The 21,907-nt window shown below is 36.9% G+C and overlaps 1 long non-coding RNA gene across 3 annotated transcripts in view; it reads right to left on the minus strand.

Annotated features, from left to right (window-relative positions):
- Positions 1 to 21,907, minus strand: part of LOC111175257 (uncharacterized) — a 323,793-nt gene that overhangs the window by 99,402 nt on the left and 202,484 nt on the right. For 2 of the 3 annotated variants that reach the window (XR_016388717.1, XR_016388719.1), the window contains exon 5: positions 1 to 14,717. This exon is cut by the window's left edge and continues 86,002 nt beyond it. The exons of the other annotated variant lie outside the window; for it this stretch is intronic. This is a non-coding gene — a long non-coding RNA (uncharacterized LOC111175257). The remainder of the gene's footprint in view (positions 14,718 to 21,907) is intronic. 3 annotated transcript variants of the gene reach the window in all.

Below are 21,907 nucleotides of genomic sequence, written 5' to 3' on the forward strand. Positions count from 1 at the left end.
GGTGTCAGAGAAAATTGTTTGTGCTGATCTCTAAGAGATGTGCAGGGGTTCAGCAAATAGAGAGTCCAGCTTCCACAAAAGGAATTTAGAATAAACAAACCCATGAAAGCATGAAAGGACATGGCATGGCCTGGAAATGTATCCAGCTTGTCTAACATGTAGTTCTTGTATGGAGGAAGGGAAGGTGCCTAGAACAGCATTCTTCTGGCCCTAAAAACTCTAGCTATTCTTTTGCCCCTAAAAACTCACAGCAATGTCCTAATAATTACCAGTTCTCATCTAAGCATAAATTAACATTCTGTTCTAAAAGGGGATGCATCAAAGTTTTAGATATACAGATATGCTCTCTTTGACTTCATAGCCCAAAACGTCTAGACTTGCATAGTTCTTCTGTTAACTTACATGAATTTTTTTCTCCCCTCACTAACAAACCTTATCATTTCGACCTCTAAAAGTTTTTCTACTACATCATACAACCTCATTTCTCATGTCTAAAGTAAGTTCATTGATATAATCCTGAATGAGAGCCTCTAGAATAAAAATGTGAGATTTAGTACTGGGATTTTGCAAATATAATTTTGACTTTTTAGTGGCCATTTTTGCTTAGTTTATATTTAGGATTGGGTTCCACAGTTGAGACAGCCAAGAGGCTAAACTGATAATCTGGAGTATGATATTCACCTACTGTACTGAGTGGTTCAAAATTAATGAACCTAATCTCCCAAAGTCCAGTATAATAACCTATCAACTATACAAACTATTTTGGTTCTGGGCATTGAAGTCTGTGATTGGTACAATGAGTGCTATTGCCCACCCAGATGTAAACATATAAAAACGGAAAGGTATCTCTTCCAGAGAACAACCACAGGAGACTGAATGTCTGGCATTGCCATTCAAAAGAAAACTTTTCTATTTTCCTACTTCTTCTTTGCCTTTTACCCTTTGACCAGGCTAAGTTTGGAACAAGAACACATCTAATAAATAAATCTAATTCCACTGAGCTAAACTTGATATCATTTACCAATATCTATGGTACATGTGAATATCAGAATTAAAACAGAATTACTATCATTGGTAGCTTTCTCTAAAAGGAATACTAAAAAAAGGCAAATTTACTGACACAAAGTTAATGTATTTTGAACTGGCCAATTTCTTCAAACTTGGTAAAATCTGATCCTACAACTGTGAAAGCAAATCTAAGTGAATTGGGAAGTCTGTATCGTTTTGCTTGGCTGATTACATTACTTTTTAATTTTTTTATTAAAAATTTTTTTAACATCTTTATTGAAGTGTAATTGCTTTACAATGGTGTGTTAGTTTCTGCTTTATAACAAAGTGAATCAGTTATACATACACATATGTCCCTGTATCTCTTCCCTCTTGCATCTCCCTCCCTCCCACCCTCCCTATCCCACCCCTCTAGGTGGTCACAAAGCACCGAGCTGATCTCCCTGTGCTATGCGGCTGCTTCCCACTAGCTATCTATTTTACGTGTGGTAGTGTATATATGTCCGTGCCACTCTCACTTTGTCCCAGCTTACCCTTCCCCCTCCTCATATCCTCAAGTCCATTCACTAGTAGGTCTGCATCTTTATTCCCATCTTGCCCCTAGGTTCTTCTGACCATTTTTTTTTCTTTTTTTTTTTTTTTTAGATTCCATATATATGTGCTAGCATACAGTATTTGTTTTTCTCTTTCTGACTTACTTCACTCTGTATGACAGTCTCTAGGTCCATCCACCTCGCTACAAATAACTCAGTTTCGTTTCTTTTTATGGCTGAGTAATATTCCATTGTATATATGTGCCACATCTTCTTTATCCATTCATCTGTTGATGGACACTTAGGCTGCTTCCATGTCCTGGCTATTGTAAATAGAGCTGCAATGAACATTGTGGTACATGACTCTTTTTGAATTATGGTTTTCTCAGGGTATATGCCTAGTAGTGGGATTACTGGGTCATATGGTAGTTCTATTTTTAGTTTTTTAAGGAACCTCCACACTGCTCTCCATAGTGGCTGTATCAATTTACATTCCCACCAACAGTGCAAGAGGGTTCCCTTTTCTCCACACCCTCTCCAGCATTTATTCTTCGTAGATTTTTTGATGATGGCCATTCTGACTGGTGTGAGGTGATACCTCACTGTAGTTTTGATTTGCATTTGTCTAATGATTAGTGATGTTGAGCATCCTTTCATGTGCTTCTTGGCGATCTGTATATCTTCTTTGGAGAAATCTCTATTTAGGTCTTCTGCCCATTTTTGGATTGGGTTGTTTGTTTTTTTGACATTGAGCTGCATGAGCTGCTTGTCAATTTTGGAGATTAATCCTTGGTCAGTTGCTTCATTTGCAAATATTTTCTCCCATTCTGAGGGTTGTCTTTTCTTCTTGTTTATGGTACATTACTTTTTTTTAACCTCCTCTTTGCAGTTCAATAGACTTATATAGAGAGATGCAGAAGAATAATGAGCAAGTAATGCCAGAACCAGAAAACATTCTTCCATGCTAAATCAAACATGGTACATGCCAAAACTGATTTTTAGAGCTCTCAAATATGCAGCCTTTGCGAGTGGTTTAATATATAACATATTCCATTGATTTCCTTTAGTAAGAACAGTGGAGTTTTCCAGCTGCACATTTTGTTAAACCTAACAAATAAGGGTTAACTTTTTAACAGTTTAGCAGTTATGAGGCTGCTTGAAGGCAGCCTCATAACATTTTCTTCAACTGCTATTATTATTTAACTATTATTAAGATCCCACTGAGAAGTAAGTGTTATCCAGTCCATTTGCCAAGCGATCAAATCCTTATGATGTTGAAAGTTTTTGTCTTTACGGCAAATATGTGTCAAGAGTATTTTTCTCTAGTATCAACAGAAACTAAGCAGAGTAACCACTTTACTTAGCCTTTTCTTCCATAAACGTAAATTGAAAACAAAAAAGTAACAATAACAGCTAACAAATTTAGTCCTTACAGTTTACATGTATTGCTGTATTTAATCTCCTAAACATTCCTATGAGGTAGGTGCTATTATATTCACATTACACCTAATATTTAGAAATATAAAGGGCAGAGAAAAAGTTCAAAATAATTGCCCTTTCAGAGCAAGCCTATATCATATGAAGTAGTACAGAAGGAGGATTCTGATTTGTGTTGATTTGTATCATATAGTGGTATTTGATTTTTTTACCAAGTATGTACGTTTTTACCAAAAGTGCTGTTCTTGTTTCTCACCTACAGTAATGTAAGTAACCTAAGTAAAAGGACAGGTCTTTACTCTAGATTTAATTTCACCATTTGCTAATCTTATGTAACATGGTATTCTGTGTCTCAGATCTCTTTCACAATAGTCCTTATTTCTTTGTTATAAATTTATTCTCAACCAGCCAGAGTTCAGTTCTTGATCTTCTCACCTCTTGCCATCTTTATATATACTCACTACCTACATGATCTCATTGGTCCTATTGCTAAACACTTGCTGTACCCTGTTGACTTCCACACATATCTCTAGGCTTACTCTTCCCATTAAATTCTAGATTTCTATATCCAAGGTGACCACTCACCCCTGGGACAGTTCAAGTTTATGCCCATTGTCTTAGATTCCCAGCAGTTAGTAGTCCCTTTCACTCTCAAAGTGTCATGGTTGAAATGATCAATTACACACTCACCCTTATTGTACCCAGTTTACTAGTTAATGGATTTCTGAAATTTAAATGATCAAAAGAGAACTTCTGGTTTCCTCTGAAAAAAATCCCATCTACTTTGTGTTCTTCAACTCGGAAAACGCAGTATCATTCACTCTGGTACTCAAATTATAAAAGTTTGGAGGCATCCTTGGCTCCTCCCATACCTCATAATAAATCAGTTATAACTTCAAAGTCTGTATAGAATCTGACCCCTCCTTCACTATGATCTTTGACTAAGTCACTATCATAACTCACCTAAGAAATTAATGAATTAAAGGATTTTATGAAAATGTTTCTGTGAGTTAAAATATAAGGTAACAGCAATTCTTGAGTACCCGCACTGTAATAAGCAATTTATTGATAATAATGGTGAGCATTTATTGCATGTTTATAACACATTAGTCACTGTTTAAGTGCTCTATTTTCATCAGCCCAGTAAATCTCACAATAACGCCTAGAGGCAATAATTTTCCATTTTTAGACAGGCTCTAAAAAGTAAGTGTCAGAGCAGACTACAAAGCAAGGTAAGTTATCAGGGATAAAGAAGGACATTACATAATGATAAAAGGGTCAATTCTCCAAGAAGACATAACAATCTTTAATATGGTTGAGTCCAAAAAACAGAGCAGGAAACTAAATGAGGCAAAAACTAATAGAACTACAAGGAGAAATAGATGAATCCACTATAATAAATGGAGATTTCAACACATCTCTATCAGAAATGGACAGATCCAGAAGGCAGAAAATGCGTAAGGACATAGTTGAACACAACAAACCATCAATCAAATGGATATAATTAACATCTATAGATTACTTCATTGAACAACCGCAGAAAATACATTCTTCTCAAGTTCACATGGAACATTCACCAAGATAGACTACATTCTGGGCCATAAGCCACACATTAACAAATTAACAAAATAGAAATCATACACTATGTACTCATAGATAATAATGGTATTAAATTAGAAATCAACAACAGAAAGATGAGCAGAAAAGCCCAAAATACATGCAGATTAAACAGTGCACTTTTAAGTAACATATGGGTCAAGGAAGAAATCATAAGAGAAATTTAAAATATTTTTAACTAAAAGAAAATGAAAGTACGACTTTTCAAAATTTGTGGTTTGCAGCAAAAAAAAGTGTTCAGTGGGAAGTTATAGCATTGAATTCCTATATTAGAAATGAAGAAAGATATAAAATCAATATTTTAAGTTTTTCCTTAAAGAAACTGGAAAAAGAAGAGCTGATTAAATTAAAATAAGCAGAAGAAAGGAAAGAATTAGAGCAGAATCAATAAATTGAAAAAAGGAAATCAATAGAGAAAATCTACAATACCAAATGCTGGTGTTTTTTTGTTTGTTTGTTTGTTTGCGGTATGCGGGCCTCTCACTGTTGTGGTCTCTCCCGTTGCAGAGCACAGGCTCCGGACGCGCAGGATCAGTGGCCATGGCTCACGGGACCAGCCGCTCCGCAGCATGTGGGATCCTCCAGGACCGGGGCATGAACCCGTGTCCCCTGCATCGGCAGGCGGACTCTCAACCACTGCGCCACCAGGGAAGTCCTGTTTGTTTGTTTTTTTTAATCAACAAAGTTGATAAGCCACTAACCAGGCTAACTTAGACAAAAAAAAAAAAAAAAAATGAGAGAGAGAGAGAGAGGAGGAAAACTACTAATATCAGAAATCAAAGAGGGGACATCACTACAGATTCCATGCACATTAAAAGGATAAAAAGGAGTACAGTGAAGAACACTATGCCCACAAATTTGATAACCTAGATGAAATGGACAAATTCCTTAAAAGACACAAGCTGCCCAAATTCACACAAAAAGAAATAAACAATATGAATAGGCCAATATCTGTGAAATAAATTGAATCAGTAATTAATAACTTTCCAAAACAGAAAGCACCAGAACAAGATGGGTTCACTGGTGAATTCTTCCAAATATTTAAAAGAGAAATTACATCAATTATCTACAATCTCTTTCAGAGAATGGAAGCAAAAGGAATACTTTTGAACTAATTCTACAATTCCAGCATTACGCTAGTACCAAAACTAGCCAAAGACATTACAAGAAAATAAAACTATACATCAGTAACTCTCATGAATATAACTGCAAAAAACCTCAACAAAACATTAGCAAATCAAATCCAACAATGGATAAAAAGAACTATACACCACATTAACTGGGAGTTGTTTCAGGTATGCAAGGTTGGTTCAACATTTGAAAATAAATTAATTTAATTAATCACGTCAGTAGGCTAACAAAGAAAAATTACATGAACATACCATTAGATTAAAAAATTTAAAAAAGCATTTGACAAAATCTAACATTCATTTGTGATAAAAAAAAAACTCTCAGTAAACTAGGAATAGAAGGAAACTTTCACCAATCCTTTTTAACACTGAACTGGAAGTTATAACTAATGCAATAAGACCAGAAAAAGAAGTAAAACGTGTACACCTTGGGAAGGAAAAAATAAAACTGTATTTGTTAGCAGGTAACATGATCATCTGTCTAGAAAACCCAAAAGGATCAACTAAAACCCCTGGAAGTAATAAGCGATTATAGCAAGATTGCAGGATACAAGATTAATATACTGAAGTCTATCACTTTCCTACATATTAGCAATAAACAAGTGGAATTTGAAATAAAAATATCCCATTTACATTAGCACCCCCCAAAATGAAATACTTATGCATAAATCTAACAAAATATGTACATGATATATATGTAGAAAACTACAGAAGTCTGATGAATGTAATTCAAAGAAGAACTAAATAAATGGAGAAATATTCCACATTCATGAATAAGAAGACTCAATATTGTCAAGATGTCAATTCTTCCAAACTTGATCTATAGATTCAATGCAATCCCAATCAAATTCCCAGTAAGTTATTTTGTGGATATCAACAAATTGATCTAACATTTATATGGAGAGGCAAAAGACCCAAAATATCCAGTACAATATTGAAGAAGGAGAATAAAGTTGAGTAATAACACTTTCTGACTTCAAGACATATTATAAAGCTACTATAATCAAGACAGTATGGTATTGGTGAAAGAATAGACAAATAGATCAATGGAACAGAGTAGACAGCCCAGAATTAGACCCGCATTAATACAGTCAACTGATCTTTGACAAAGGAGCAAAGGCAATACAGTGAAGCAAAGACAGGTTCTTCAACAAATGGCGCAGGAACAACTGGACATCCACATGCAAAGTATGAATCTAGACACAGGCCTTATATCCTTCTCAAAAATTAGCTCAAAATAGATCATAGAATGTAATGGAAGGTAATGGAGGTTATAGTCTAGCAAGGAAGTCAGATCTTACATAAGCAATAACAATGAAGTGTGATGAGCATTGTTAGATGATAAGTAAGTTAGGACTCCTTCAGCAGCCAGTGAAGAAAACATACACACTAAAAAACAACCTGGCTTAAACAATAAAAGGGAATGTATTGGCTCATATAACTGGAAATGTCAGGCAAACACTTACCTTCAAGTAATTTTTGATTCAGGGGTTTAAATAATGTCACCCCAAACTGGTTTCTTTCTCTCCATCTTTTGCCTTGCCTTCTCTAGGGTGGCTGCATTATCCAACTCACCTTGTGGAGACAAGATAGCCATAGCAATCACCATCTCACATCTTCATAGAAAAAACAGAAAAAGGGAGCCACTTTTCCAATAGGTCCCAGAAAGCTCTAGATTCACTCTGATTGTACCAACTTTGATCATATACTCACTCGAAGCCAATGATCACAGCCTGGGAAATGTGATATACTGATTGTGAAGGCCAATATTTATGGCAACCATCACATGGAAACAACGACTGTATTATGTCAGATGCAGTCAATGTACCACAACTATTTTTGTTAGACCTAGGCATAGAAATCAGTGTGTCCATGCCGTGACAGAGCACTGTGAAAAGGTATGAATACCTTCCTGAATCTTTCTTCTTTCCTAAGTAACACTGATGCACCTTAACAGAAATTTATTGACAACCACTGCATTTTCCCCTCTTCCTCACCTTTGAACCTCAAACCACAATAAAGCTTTCTGTTGTAATCTAAGAATTGGGTTCTTCACCAAAGCAGATAGTATTTAATATAAAGTATTGTCCATTTAATTATCTTAAGCTTGTTATATTTTGTGGTAATACATATTTTTAGAACGTTATGCCTGCCATGTACCCTGTAACTGGGCAAGTATTAAAGCCACCATGTAAACCAAAGACATGGTATTTATTTTTTAATATCTGAGAGGAAGGAAATGGTGATGTCAAAGACTGAAAGGGAAGCTCCTTTGGGCCAGGAGAAAACTGGCAGTGCCCTGAGTCTCAAATCATTTAAGGATCCCCAACGTACATGATCAGTTCCAGATCCAATATGTATTGAACGTCAAAAGAGACCTGTAGAATAGAACTTGAAATTCGCTATGGGTCACAGATTATTCCAAAAATTTCTGTTATGTTTGGAAAGAGAGAAGACAGAGATAAGGAGAAAGGGAAAGAATTCATAAAAATAAGAAGGAAAAAATTCAATTAGAAGCATCTTATGTCAAACACCTTCTGTCAAACACTTGGTAGCAGTTAACAAACTTTAGTGAGCATTGAATCACCTGGGAAATTATTTAAAATGCAGATTCTTGAGCATTACTTCCAGACATTCTGATTCCAGAAGTTTTGAGTGGTCCCTAAGATCCTACCTTTTTAATCTGCACCTTGGGTGATTCTGATGCTAGTGGCCCAAAATCTACACTAAGAGAAAATTACTTTGTGGCTAAGTCAAAAACTGCTATATCTAATAAAACCAAAATGTTTTAAACCACCATGCACTGAAAGAATAGAGAGTGGACATATGAGTCCCATCTCTCATTCATGAGTAAATCCCACCAACTGGATCAGTTCTGTTTCATAAATGCAGGCCTACATAAAACAGACAACGTGGATGAAGACCAGGCCTTAGAGGCTTACAGACAGTAGATTCCAAGATAGTGATGCCCCTGAGAAAAAACACTAACATCTTGGAGATAACGGTACATTTTTGAAGTGAGGACAGTGTAAGACAAAGGGCTTCAATCCACAAGGTTACTTGGAGGTCAGGAGTAGAAGTCTGGAACAGGCCTTGGATCAGCACTCTATGCTCTATTTGTAAGCATTTTAGCAAACTTCCCTAACAAATCTTAAGTTCTGGTTGATTTCCAGAATGATTCCAGGGAATGCTGGAATATCTCATCCGTAGAAGCAGTGACTAGCAGGGAATTGTGGTCACCCACATCTCCCCGTACAGATCCAATTTCTGATTCATCCGGTTACATCATGTAATGTGACCAGAGAAGAGAGTAAAGTATAATAAGCAGTCAAGCTACTGTTCATGCCAATACCTGTTCATTTTCGAATCCACTAGTAATCCAAGGAGTCTGCAGTGGCTTTATATTCTCCACTAATTTTTCCACCCAGTCTATCCCCATAAAGTTGATTTCTGCTGGACTTGCAGAAATTTTCTGTACTGTATATTTTCACAAAGCCCAAAAATCCATGGGTAATAACTGAAGTTCTAAAAGTTTTCATCTCTGAAACTTATAAATCTTGCCTTATAAACATATCCAAAAGCCAGCTTTAACAATAATTCATACACCCATAAAGATAATATTTTATACTGCCATGACACATAATGTGTTTGTACATGTATGTGTGTGTGGTGTGTGTATGTAGGCAGTAGGGTAATGTTTCAAGTAAAAATATATATTTATCTTTAATGGAAAACTCTATTTCTCTTTTTTTAACCAATGTTTATTTTAGGAGAAGAGGACAGAAGATTAAAATCAATACAGCATAGTGATTAAAAACACAGATTTTGAGTTGAATTTGAATCCGAACTCAGCTACCTCTTTTGAGATTTGGGGTAGGTTTCTTAAATCTCGACATAAGTATGCACATCTCTAACAAAGACACAAAAATACCTTCCTTACAGGATTGTTGAAAGTAGTAAAAGTTATAACGTGTATAAAGTGCTTAACACAGTAACTATAACATAGCAGGTAATTATAATTATGACAGTGGTCAAATATCCACCTTAAAGAAACCAATTAGGAAGAAAATAAAAAGCATATTCCTTCATTAGTTTCTCACGGAATCTTAGGAGAATCAACTCCAGTGCTTTCAGAGAATATTTGAAAATTTGTTAAGTGACCTGAAAGCATCCTGGACGTCCTGCATATCACAAAATTGGGAAGCCAGAGTGGCAGAGAACAGCTTTTTACTTACCCTTAACTGTAACTCATGGTGAAGATGTTGATTCCAAAAGAGCTACTATCTTAGGCTGTGTTGAAAATCAAGGCATGTAAATTTCCACTGTATTCAGCCTAGATTACTGTGTTCATTAGTTGGACTATAGGCAATTAAAACCTAAATTCACCTATAAAAGGGCAACCAGAATACTTATGAGTCTAGAAACCCTAAATGTTTGAGAATGCTAATTGTTTTCCAAAAATTATTCTGGTCTTTTCCCACAGTAATAGAACACATTTTAACTGCGCATTTGACTGCCTGAAATAAATATTCCTGTACATGACCTGATTCTTCAGGTCAATAATATATAATGCAGTTTCTTGAGGCACTTGCTAAAATCTTTCCTTAAAACGCAGCTGGTGCATGGTCTTCTCTCATTTCTTCTCCATCCTTCTCTCTTACCTGCTAGCTAGAACATGAACATGATGGCTAAAGGGGGAAAAGCCATTTTGGACCATGAGGAAAACTTGGGAATGGAGGCTATCACAGAAAAACAATAAGCTAGAAGCCTTGAGTCCTAAATCTTTGTGAAGCAAAGCAACCCATAACATGACTTAACCAACTTTTACACGGGAGGGAAATCACTTCCTAACTTATTAAGTTACTCTTATTTTGATACTCACTGTTGAACCTTACCATAACTGTATTAAATGAAAAAAAAAATTAGGAGAATGAGACTAACCTAAATTCACATGAGCTGAATTCAAAACTTAAAATGATTCCCCATGACAGTTAAAATTATTCTGGAGAATGTCATAACAGAAGTTGTGTAATGGATAAAGTAATATGGAGACATATCTCACTTCAATTTATGGAATATAGTTCAAAATACAAGTGCTCTCAGAAAATTGAATAATGTGAAAGTTTTCAGAGAGAATGAGATGGCCATCTGTCAAGTTATAAAACCCTACCTTAGTTTGAGAGACTTAACTACGGTACTTCTAAGTTACCTCAAACTTAAAGAATCTGGGATTTTATGTCATACCGCTCCAGTCATCACTAATACGCCAACACTGTCCATTGGGCTAAATTAACTAAGTGATTATATGAGTAAAGGATGAAGTCATTGAAGGTTGATTGTTAACCAAAGAAGGCAGAAGAAAGAGAAGAAAAGAAGCTGTATATCCAAGTATAGAAAAGCAGTACTAAGTATCTGCACTTCCTGGCCACTTTCTTCAGCCTGCAGCAATTAGTACAAATGCATATCCCTGACATCCCAAATTTTATGATGAATAATTATGGTAATACACACCCCATACATAAGCTAAGCTCCCACTGATAACTCAGAAATGCCCTTTATGATGAACTGAAGGGATGAGAACAAGGTAGAGACTATGAACTCTGGAAGAAAACCAAAATACTAGGTAGAGGGTTTAAGAGAAGTGCTGTGACATGAGAGAACCAAACTACAGGATGAAAGGCCGGAAGAGAGGCCTGGAATGGGTCTCTTGCTAAAGAGAGAAACAAGCTAGTATGTGTGCTCTATGCCAAGGAGAGAAAAGAGGAAAAAGGTAAAAGGGCGAAACAGTGTAATTTTTATCTCATTAACACCTCTCTTGATCTCTAAGTAATATCTTCCTGCATATTCCTTTTTAAACCCAGAAATAAAATCACGATGCTAACAGAGGAAGAGAGAGAGGGAGTGGAGTAAGTTTGTAATGGTGAAAAGCACACATAATCTTCAGAGAATTTTAGACTGTAAGGAATTTTTTTCTCTTCCTATTGGTAGGCATTCCAAGAGTTATGTGTCCCTGACAAATGATTACTCACATTTCTGAGCCCTTACATTAAAATCTAGTGTGAACATGAAGAATAGAAATTTCAAATGTTTCAGTCTGTGCTGTTAAATATCTTAAATATATAGTTTATAAATGAAAATAAGCAGATCACCAAATCATCAGAATTATTAAGCATATAGGAAAAATTGTTTTATTAATAAAGTATTCCAAATAAAGTAGAATAGCTAAAGTCAATACTAAACACAGCAGAAAGTTAACAAATTTAATTCACTTTATATTAATTCCAAATTTGACCATGAAAAATACATATCGCCTGGCAAATCCTGTTACACTTAAAAGATTTAAAGCGATGACTAAAAAACAAGAATGTCAATTCTACCAATGGAAGTAAATGACTAGTAAAATGAAATAACTTAAAACTGCCTTTGTTCCAAGTAATTATGATGACTGAGTTTTTTTAATTGCTTGCTCCCTTCCTCCCTCTCCATTATTCTGTAACGCTTGAACTTGTCTCATGCAGCGCTCTGGGAAAAAATTACAAAAGCTATGTCGAATAAAAAATGAGAGTGGCATGGACATATATACACTACCAAATGTAAAATAGATAGCAGCCGCATAGCACAGGGAGATCAGCTCGGTGCTCTGTGACCACCTAGAGGGGTGGGACAGGGAGGGTGGGAGGGAGGGAGACGCAAGAGGGAAGAGATATGGGAACATATGTATATGTATAACTGATTCACTTTGTTATAAAGCAGAAACTAACACACCATTGTAAAGCAATTATACTCCAATAAAGATGTTAAAATAATAATAATTGCTTTACAAAAAAAAAATGTGTGTCTGTCGGTAAATTTCATTAAAGTGAAATTCCAAAGCTTCCTTTTGACATATAATCATTTGCAAAATTTACACTAATATTCAGATACAGAATAAAGGAAACTTAAAAGACTTAACAACTCCTCAGTGTGGTTTTCTGTTCCTCTTCACTGCCCTAATCTGCTACTGACGATCACTTGATTTAATGAAAGGCCAGTGTTATACCAACTTAAGCAGACCAACGCTGACTCTTCTCTTACAACCCATGCTCCTGAAACGCCTAGACTTTATAACCAGCAATATCATGAAGACATGCATTACCCTGCTTGGAGCACACAAAAAAACCTTTTTCCAGTTGCAACACCCAAATTATGTGTCCAGTAACTTTATCTGTTAAGTTCCCAGTTATCCTCAGGATATTAATCTCTGTAATTCTGAAACAGAGATGCCGCTCACTCTCTCTCTCTCCTCTCTTCTCATAATTAATCCAATAAAAACAAAACACATCACAATCTTCATTTTTCCAATTTTGAATTTCTGTGAAAATGAACTTCTCTGTCACCTCCATCTGGCTAACTGGTTCTTAATTCTTCCCTATGAAACCCATGATTTTCCTCCCTATAAACAGTTCAGATATTACAAACATTATTCTTTCATATATTCTGTTCTTTTTTTGTCCAAAAAATAACCTCCGTGATTTTCTAGACTTTGAGGACATCCACTTAGCATTTATTCTTCCCAACTAAAGAAGCCTAATGTTTTAGTCTGTCCTTACAGACTTTATGCCATTTAATACTTTTAGGGTTCTTCTTTGGTACTTTCAACATTGTGTATATATTTCTTGAGTATGGTAAAATTTTCCAGTGAAAACTGAAGAAACAAGAGAACACAGAATATGAAAGAAACACATTGTTGAACCAAATTCTCATGCTTATTTTAAAACATCTTTTCCTACAGTTAATTATATACACCTAGGGTGAAAGAAAACTTTCAAATAAGAATTCATTCCCTTCCTCTCAGTGTTGCTGTGATGAGGGCAATGAGACAGTAAATTGAATCATACATCTCTCCCTGCTTCTCTTTTATTATCAGGACCAGGAACTGGAGAATTCAAAGTGGAGAGTAAAACGATGTAACATATTTTGTTAAGGCCACATGCTATCACAATCACTCTCCGAGTTCTTCCACTTGCTAGCTCTATAACCTTGGGAAAGCAACTTAACCTTTTTCTGCCTCAGTTTCCTCTAAAAAATGGGATAACAATAGTGTCTTTGAATTGGGTTATTATGGAGATTAAATGAGGCAATCTATTAAAATAATAATCACGGTATCTGTCATATCAAGCACGCAATAAACAGATCTCCTTACTTTTTAATCACAATGATTCTGTCCTCCTCTCATGAGGCCATGGTGGTAAATATGAATGACACTGATAGAGTATTGGTACACTTGCTCATAAACATAGTGCTCTGAATGCAGCCTACTGAAAACCACTACACATCAAAATCTACTGCACATCAAAAATATACACATCCAAAAATTTTTTTAATTTAAAAAATATGCATTGCAATACATGTTATTTGAATCCTTCAAGCTTAGAATACAGTTATTTTAATTTTAATTACTTTAAAGAAGGAATTATCAATGCCACCAAGGTGTTTAGCATTGCTTGGGATACCTTGAAGAATGTAGCAGAAATACAACAGGGCCTGTCTTCTAGAGCTTACCTTTTGCTAAGATGAAAAATACATCGCCCAGCTTATAACATCAAACATACTATTAAGACAATATAACACTAAGGGATAAATTGTAGAATGGGTTCCAAATGTTTTACAGAGGGGGGGGAAAAGGATAAAAGAGAATTCAAGTTATAAAGAAAGATTCTATATATTAAATACGTTGGAATTAATCTAAGCATTAAAGAATTTTTGACTAAGTCTTAGCTATCTCATTAGATGAAAAATATCCCCTGAATATGGGCCTGATTTATGCTTCTCCTGCACATATTCATTCACTGAAAAAACTTCTAAGCACCTTCATGTATCAGGTATTGAGGAAGGTATTGGGAATACAACAATAAACCTAGTACATTCCTCTCACTGAAAAAACCTCTGGAATTTCCTGCTCCTGACGTTGGTGGAGTGGCTTGTTGAAGAGCAGTATTTTCACAGGGTTAGTCTGAAACAAGAATAAAAGTTGCAGAGAATAAGAAATGGATGTGTTTAAAGATAGAATAATTTAAGTATTCAAGATATTGGGGAGAAGTGGAAGTACCCTGTGGTGCTTTTCCCTTCAAGATATTTGTTAGTCTATAAAAAGGGCAGGATTAAGAGGTTGAGAAAAAAAGCAGAAAACAGTGGCCAAAACGCACAGAATCTGAGTTGAGTTTTGAACAACCTAATCAGACTGGGGAGACAAAAACTGGAGTTCAGAGGCCCTCAAAGCAGATGGCACGGATAAACACCCCAGACCTCCAGAAAAGACTTTGAAATGACCAGGCTTTAGGATTAAGGGGCAGAGCTCACATAAAAATCCAGCATTGATCCAGCTCAGTTCAAGACCTGGTAAAGGTGATCTGTTCCTGCTCTAAGGGCAGAGTAAATTAATATTAAATCCTCTCTGGACAAAGATAACATCAAGCAGAACTTCACAAATTATCTCTGTAATTTTTTATACCAATATCTGGTATTTAATTTTTTTTAATTCTTAGGCATGCCAACAGAGAGTTAAATGCTCAGAAATTGAGAAAAATTAAAAAAAAAAAAAGAAACAGACTTCAGATGATGCAGACTTCAGAGTTCTTATACAAGGATGTTAAAATAACTGTGATTAATGTTTTCAGAAAATAGATGGGAAGATGGACAAACTGACCAGAAACTGAAATTCATTAAAAATTCTAGATTGAGGGGCTTCCCTGGTGGCGCAGTGGTTGAGAGCCCACCTGCCGATGCAGGGGCCGCGGGTTCGTGCCCCGGTCTGGGAAGATCCCACATGCCGCGGAGCGGCTGGGCCCGTGAGACATGGCCGCTGAGCCTGCGCGTCCGGAGACTGTGCTCCGCAAAGGGAGAGGCCACAAAAAAAAAAAAAAAAAATTCTAGATGGAAAAAAAAAAAAAAGTAAAATTAAGAAATTTATAGACAGATTAAATAGGAGACAAGAGTTTTAGAATGGGAAGTTAGGTCAATTGAAAGCAGCCAGACTAAAGAACAGAAGGGGAAAATGATGGAAAAAAAGTTGTATAAAAGACCTAGCAGACAAGTTATTGAAGACCTAGAAGGAGAGGAGATAGTGAGAAAAAATGAGTATCTTACATGATATTGCCTGAGGATATTACAAAAACAACAATGACATTAATCCACAAATCCAAGAAGCTCTATGAAGCCCAAGCACACTAAATAAAAGTCATAGTAATACTGCTGAAAGACAAAGATGAAAAGAAAAATTTTTAAGTTGCTAGAGAAGAAAGATTCAGTACCTTCAAAGAATAGGGCTGACTTTCAATAGGAACAATGAAAACCATAAGACAACAGAATGCCATGTTTGAAGGGCTGAAAAGTAACTGCTGAGCTAAAATTCTACACCTGAGGAAAACAATTTTCAAAAAGGAAAATAAAGTAAAGGTAAAAATCTACTAAAAAGAAATCTTTAGGCAGAAGGAAAAATATCCCAGATAAAAGCATGGAAATTGAGAAACAAATGAATAACAATAGAAAAAATAAATACATGGATAAATCTAAATGATTATTCACTTATAAAACAATGACATGAATTTCTTGGGATTTAAAATATGTGTCCTCAAAACACAAAAGAATGGCTAGAGATGCATGGTCCTGACACGGTGATAAAAACACTACTTTAGAGTAGATTTACTTTGTCAAGGATATATGTAATCTCTATAGCAACCACTAAAACAATAGCAGACATACTGTTGTATTTACTAATATTTATTTCCTTCTATTTAAATTTTCTATTTCTAATTTGTTGAGATGGATGTTTAGATCATTAATGTTGGCCTTTTGTAGTGTAAGCCCTGATAATTGCGTTTTTTTGTTTTTGTTTGTTTGTTTTTTGTAATGCAAGTGCCTGACTTAAACTTAGATTGCAGATGCATCCACTTCAAAAAGGCATTCACTTCAAAGACTGCTATCTCAAATAAACACATTGCCAGGCACACACAAGATAGAGCCAGGATGTCTCCCCACATGGAGGTGCCTTTGTTTTAGAGATCTTGGTTGATTTCTACTTGGTTTTTTCTCTTCCAGCTCTTAAAATTTCGGCTCTTATGTTTTAAATTCACCAATAAAGAATGAGTCCACGAAACCCTTTGGCCCCCATCCTCAATCACAATGAAAGTAGAACCCCAGGCCCCTGTGGTCTCTCTCTCTATGCATGACCTTGCTGTGTGGACCCAGATGTGCAGTGTAATTTCCAGGTCTTTTAAGTAATAAACCTTTATTTTTTTACAAAGTTTCCTGATGGTTATCACTGGCGGGCATCTTGCAATTATAACAAGAACTGCAAGAGCAGGTCCAACCACAACATTTATTACTGATAGGCTGAGACCGGCACACAACACCCTTCTTTCTAATGTATGCAATTGGGGCTATAAATTGCCTCTTTAGCTTTGTCCCACATGTTTTAATGCATCTTATTTTTATTAGCATACACTTCAAAATATCTTCTAATTTTCATCTTGACTTCTTAATTGATCCATATGTTATCAGTAAGTGTATTCCTTAACTTCCAGACACTTAGGGATGTTTTTAATGATGTCTAGATTAATTTAACTGTGACCAGAGAACACACTTTGTATGATTTCAATCGTTTGAAATGTACTGACAATTAATAAGTGGCTCAGTGTACAGTCAATTTTTACAAATACTTCTTAGCACTTGAAATAGATAATAGAAAAAAACAAGAAGAATCCACATAAAAACTCGTTATTAGCATAAACAAGTAAATTTAGCAGGGTTGCTAGGTACAAAGAATATGTTTAAAAATCAATTGTATTTCAATATACAATCAACAATTCAAAAATGAAAAAAATTTTAATGGTACTATTTATTAAAAACAGTGTGGTAAACGGGATGCAAGCCATTAAGACCCCTCTTAATGAAAATCTTATTAAACCAGCCACCAGCAGTACTGTCAGAAGATGAGAGCTTCCTATCCCAGCCTCTTGAGAATTTTCCTTGTTGACAAGGAGCCATCTTGCTCAAGAGCATGTCCTTCCTGAGGCAATCCATATCCAATAATTGATCATCACCCAGAGGCAACTCTGATGAGACGCATTTACTCACAGGTCCCTTTGGGTTTGGCTAAGGCTTTGTAGAGCTATGTTAAAGTTTGACTTCTCCCTCTACCCAATCGTGCTCCCTCTCCCTCTCTTCCACAGATGCTCACCACTAATAAATAACCTATACGCATCTGCTAATCCCAAATAGCAGACACAAGCTATTATATATAGGATGGATAAACAAGGTCCTACTGTATAGCATAGGGAACAATATTCAATATCCTGTGATAAACCATAACGGAAACGAATATGAAAAAGAACGTATTTGTATAACTGAGTCATTCTGCAATACAGCAGAAATTAACACAACATTGTAAATCAACTATACTTCAAAAAAAAAAGGGAAAAAACCTATATGCCAAACTCCATCTCAGCATCCACTCACACCAACCTGCAACAATTGGTACCAGGAAAGTCCTAGAAAGTAGGCAATAAGATGAGGTGTTAGTACTGAATCACTTGCTGCTCAAAAGGTATTGAGGACTCCATGACTGGAAGTAGCAAAGGCTGCCATTGACATAGGTGCTGGTCCAGCTGTTAAAACTGTTAACGGGTGATCACTGGGGTAGTGTGCCAGTGGAGAAGAATGGACTACCTAATGCAAACATCAGGGTTTTGAGAAGTAACAAATAAAATAGCACCTATAAGGGCAATGGGATTAGATGGCTATTGCTGCACGTCTTTGACACCCTAAAAAATAATAATAATGAAAACATCCAAGGGATGAACAGGCAACTGAAAGATAAGTGTGAAAAACACCAGACCTCCTTGGTAGCTCAAAAAGAATGTCTCATCTTCTGCAGGCAAAGGGCAAAGAAAGATCAGGACCATGACCAGGATTTAGGAGTTAGAACAGCCAAATTCCAGAGAAAACTAAATACCCAAACATGTTAGGTCTGTTATGCCAAGATCAGTGCTCTTATTATGGGCAGGGGGAGGAGTGAATGAGACCAGGACACTTGGGATAAGGATCTGGGCCTTCCAGAGCAGTAAAATTTTTGAATTCAGAGATTAGAGGCATGTCAGGAAGTCCCCTCCAAAGTAAAAGACAAATTATTGCATCTTGTGTCTCTCATCACAAAGAAGAAAGCACAATGCCTGATAACCTTTCCTGGTTGCCGAAGGAGCATATTTCACACCTGGTGACACTACTTTGACTATACAAGGTGAGATGTAATGTTTCAAGCTTTGAGAGGGACCCAGAGCACCAAAGGTTCTGCAGCAGGTCTAGGCTGGGGTGCAAGCAGTTCTGCCCCTTGAACCATATGATTCAGTAAATGCTATTGTATTAGAAATACCAATGTTGGGGAAAGATGCCATGTGAGACATGGAGTTTATAGCAAGCCCCAGAATGTAGTCCTCTGATTTTCTGGAGCAACTCCATACCATCTTCAGTAGAATTATACACCACTGTGGGGTGGGGGGAATCCTAGAATTTTATTGATCTCTGGTAGAGACTAAATGCCTGACCATGGAATACTAAGTGACCATGGATCTGGAAATGCATATCATGAGCTGGGCTCTGTAAGACCTGATAAGTCATAAGGACAAGCAGACTCAGAAATAGTCCATCATAAGTTGGAAATGGTATATCCTGGATCCAGCACTAGCAGAACCAGATTGCATAAGGAAGTTACAGAAAGAGATAGCCCAGATCCCAGTGTCACTCACCAATATTGTTCCTGTGCACCTCCTTTAGCTCAGACCTATGACCACATAGAGGATTTCTTATTACCATCAGAAAGAGAAAGAAAAGACACAAGCAAGCTATATAGATGAATCAGCTCAGTATGTAATGCAAGGCAAAAATGAACAACAGTTTCACTACAGGCTTATTCAGAAGCATCCTTAAACGACAGTGCAAGGAAAAATCCTCTCAATGGTTGGATATTTGGGCAGAGCAACTAGCCATCTTCTTTGTGTGAAGAAATAGTCCCAGGTTAGAATGTATATAAACTCATGGATGCAGAATAGCCTGTCCAGCTGGAGCCTAAAAGCAGAAAGATTGGAAGATAGAGACAAGGAGGTCTGGGGTAGAGACATGTGGATGCACATATGGGAGCGAGCACGAAGTGTGAAGACCTTTGTGTCACATGTTAAAGCATATCAAAGAGCCTCCACTGCAGGAGAGGCACGAAACAGCCAACTACAAAAAATGATCTAGTCTGGTGACATTAGCCAGTGTCAGTGATGTCACCACAAAGCCACAATAGGCACATGAATGGAGTGGCTGAGATGAAAGATATGGAGGCCCAACTGTGTGAGCTCCCACTGACTGGGGCTGATTTAGCTACTGCTGCCACTGAATGCCCAACCTCAGAGCAGCAGAGGCCAAGGTTAAGCCCCAGTAGGGCATTATTCCTCAAGGAGTTCTGCCAAGTTCCACCATATGGGGCCAAGTTTACTAAATGGGCTTCTTACTTCCTACAAAGGCCAATGACTTGATTTCAGAGAAATAGGTACATATTCTAGGTATGGGTTTGTTTTTCCTGCACTTCAAGCCTCAGCTAGCACCACGATGTAAACGCTTATACAGTATTTGCTCCACCACATGGGACCTACATAATATTGCATCAGAACAGATGACCCGTTTTGACATCAAAGGCGGTACAAGAGTGGACCCTGACAACAGAAAGTTAGGATTACATATTACACCACCAAAAAAGCTCCTGTTGTTGCTGAAAGTCACAGTCAATGTGCCAGTTTAGAGGCAATCCACCATGAGGACAGAATTCCCTCCTCTGTGAAGCAGTGTATATATTGAACTAAAGGACTGTTGGTGGTAATGTGCACCTAATAGGAAGAATACATGAGCATGGGAACCAGGGCATGTGATGGCCTGCTTATCATCACTCCCCATGACCCACTGAAGGACTTTGGAATTCCCATCCCCAAAGCTCAGAGCTCTGTAGGGTTAGAGGTCCTGATCTCTAAAGAGAGCACACTTTCACCACAGAACAAAACAATAGTTCCTTTCAACTCCAAGCTATAGCACCACCAGGGACTAGCAGACAAGAAGAATCACCATCTTAACAGGAATAATTGGCCCTGAGCGTAAGAAAGAGGTAGCATTCCTATTTTACAGTAATGGCGACGTTGGGTACTTTTGGTCATCTCTGGGATTCTCTGCCTAGTTGTGACAAGTATAAAGACTTTAGCCTGACAAGAGCATGGAGACTAGGAACTCGGCCTCCTAAGGACAATTCATTAAGATGAGCTGGGGTAGTACTAAGTTTGAGGGAAATCTAAGATGGATAATGGAAGAGGGAGAAAATGAGTATCAGTTGCAGCCCCACACAATCTGCAGTGATGGGGGCTATAGGTCTTCCTATGAGCCTTCCTCTTCTAAGTTTCTCCAGGAAGACAGGTCATCAGATTCTGGTGGAGCTGCTGCCAGAATGTACTTGAAGAAGTGGATTTGAGCAACACAAGAAGTAGTCTGTGATGGACATACCACAGGAAGTAGACTGAGATGGACATAGAGAGGTACCACCCAGATCCTGCTCCAAAGAAGGGTTTATTATTCCAGATTCTTGAAGTTCTGTGGGCTCCTTCAAGGGTACCTCAGCTGCAAAGAGCTACCTCACACAAGAGTACACCTTTCTGGGGTAGTCCACACCCAATGACTGATTGCTGCCAGGGTATAAAGGTCTGACAATTTCTGCCCCTCCAGAGATATCTGTGATGGGCTGTATTTGCTCCCCACACCTTGTGGGGTTAACCAAGGCTTTTCCAGGCTTGCAATGCAGTTTGACTTCTTTCTCTGTCCAGTTTTGCTTCCTTTTCCTCCCTTCCACAGGGATTGATCCCTTATAAATAGCCTGTACACTAAACTTCTTCTCATCTGCTTCTGAAAGACCCAATCTATGACAATCATCAAAAAACAACAAATACCCAGGAATAAATCTAACAAAATATGTGTGACTTTGTAGAAAAATGAAAAAAAATGTTATTAAGAGAAAATAAAGAAGATCAAATAAGTGAAGGAATAATTCATGTTCATGGATTGAAAGTCAATTTTGTAGATGTCCATTCTTTCCAAATTGATCTAAACGTAATGAAATCCAAAAAA

The sequence above is a fragment of the Delphinapterus leucas genome, chromosome 18, assembly GCF_059928025.1.
Source record: "Delphinapterus leucas isolate spDelLeu-1000000601 "Yukka" chromosome 18, BTC_Dleu_Yukka2, whole genome shotgun sequence".
NCBI lineage: Eukaryota > Metazoa > Chordata > Mammalia > Artiodactyla > Monodontidae > Delphinapterus > Delphinapterus leucas.